The sequence below is a fragment of the Oncorhynchus mykiss genome, chromosome 15, assembly GCF_013265735.2.
Source record: "Oncorhynchus mykiss isolate Arlee chromosome 15, USDA_OmykA_1.1, whole genome shotgun sequence".
NCBI lineage: Eukaryota > Metazoa > Chordata > Actinopteri > Salmoniformes > Salmonidae > Oncorhynchus > Oncorhynchus mykiss.
In genome coordinates this window covers 41,515,218-41,517,059 of record NC_048579.1, presented here as the reverse complement: position 1 = coordinate 41,517,059, position 1,842 = coordinate 41,515,218, and the positions used below count along the sequence as shown (strand labels likewise).

General features: G+C 42.4%; 1 non-coding gene across 1 annotated transcript; it reads right to left on the bottom strand.

The window, feature by feature from the left end:
* Positions 1 to 1,043: 1,043 nt before the first annotated feature.
* Positions 1,044 to 1,115, bottom strand: trnap-cgg. Its single transcript has one exon. It is a non-coding gene; the product is annotated as a tRNA-Pro (tRNA).
* Positions 1,116 to 1,842: the final 727 nt, after the last annotated feature.

The window sequence follows — 1,842 nt, the reverse complement described above, 5'->3', positions numbered from 1 at the left end:
ATGCTGAACCCACGAGTGCAGAGGACAATGGATTAGCAGTCCATTGCCTTTATCACTCATCCACCTCGTTCAGCACTCCAACCAGTTGCCCAAGAACCGCCTATCTCTGATTGTTAAAACTCTACAAATGGGCTCATCTGGGATTTGAACCCGGGACCTCTCGCACCCGAAGTGAGAATCATTCCCCTAGACCAACGAGCCACTTTATCTAAGATATTTTTTGCAGTTGCCAGCAATGACGGTGAGGATTTGGATTGACAGGTCGATGGTGCCAGGCCACAGTGAATCAAGTGAGAGTTGGTGGTATACTTGTGAGCATAGCTATCTTAAAAGCAGTTGATCAGGTTTCAGTTCAAATACTCTGTAATTCATCTGCTGAGTCTTTCAGATTCAATCTTCATTAGCTGTAACAGCAAGAAACAAATGAAGAAAGAGCTAAATGTAGATTAAAAAAATGAAAAAGTAGACATCAAAATCAATTGGATCTCATTTCATTTGATCCGATTGACGCACCGGTACGTGAATAAAATTAAAAATCCCCATTGGAATCTGTCTGTTTTAAACTAGAAATGTCACTTATTTTGCACTGGATGCTTCTCAAACCTCCATAACCGCTGATGTCACTCCTCTGCATCTTTGGTGAAATGCGGCAGAGCGAGAGCAATGTTAGTCAAAACATGACATATCCCGAAAATGTGTCTTCTCATACAAATGGCTGTAGCTTCCTGACCGGTTTGACCTACAAAATCGTTTGACCATTACATGGAAAGGGGAGACTCTCACAAACACAATGTCCTTCTCAGTTTTGCTCTACGACCTCCACAAGGGTCACGGGACTCGTCTGAAGGTAATCTATGTACCGGTTAAAATGACAGATTTTTTAACCAAGGAAGAAATGAATAAATGTTGTGCGATGTTGAACCCACGAGTGCAGAGCACAATGGATTAGCAGTCCATTGCCTTTATCACTCATCCACCTCGTTCAGCACTCCAACCAGTTGCCCAAGAACCGCCTGTCTCTGATTGTTAAAAGCTCTACAAATGGGGTCATCCGGGATTTGAACCCGGGACCTCTCGCACCCGAAGCGAGAATCATGCCCCTAGACCAACGAGCCACTTTATCTAAGGTGTTTTTTTGCAGTCGCCAGCAATGACGGTGAGGATTTGGATTGACAGGTCGATGGTGCCAGGCCACAGTGAATCAAGTGAGTGTTGGTGGTATACTTGTGAGCATAGCTATCTTCAAAGCAGTTGACCAGGTTTCAGTTCAAATACTCTGTAATTCATCTGCTGAGTCTTTCAGATTCAATCTTCATTAGCTGTAACAGCAAGAAACAAATGAAGAAAGAGCTAAATGTAGATTAAAAAAATGAAAAAGTAGACATCAAAATCAATTGGATCTCAATTCATTTGATCCGATTGACGCACCAGTACGTGAATAAAATAAAAAATCCCCATTGGAATCTGTCTGTTTTAAACTAGAAATGTCACTTATTTTGCACTGGATGCTTCTCAAACCTCCATAACCGCTGATGTCACACCTCTGCATCTTTGGTGAAATGCGGCAGAGCGAGAGCAATGTTAGTCAAAACATGACATATCCCGAAAATGTGTCTTCTCATACAAATGGCTGTAGCTTCCTGACCGGTTTGACCTACAAAATCGTTTGACCATTACATGGAAAGGGGAGACTCTCACAAACACAATGTCCTTCTCAGTTTTGCTCTACGACCTCCACAAGGGTCACGGGACTCGTCTGAAGGTAATCTATGTACAGGTTAAAATGACAGATTTTTTAACCAAGGAAGAAATGAATAAATGTTGTGCGATGCTGAACCCACG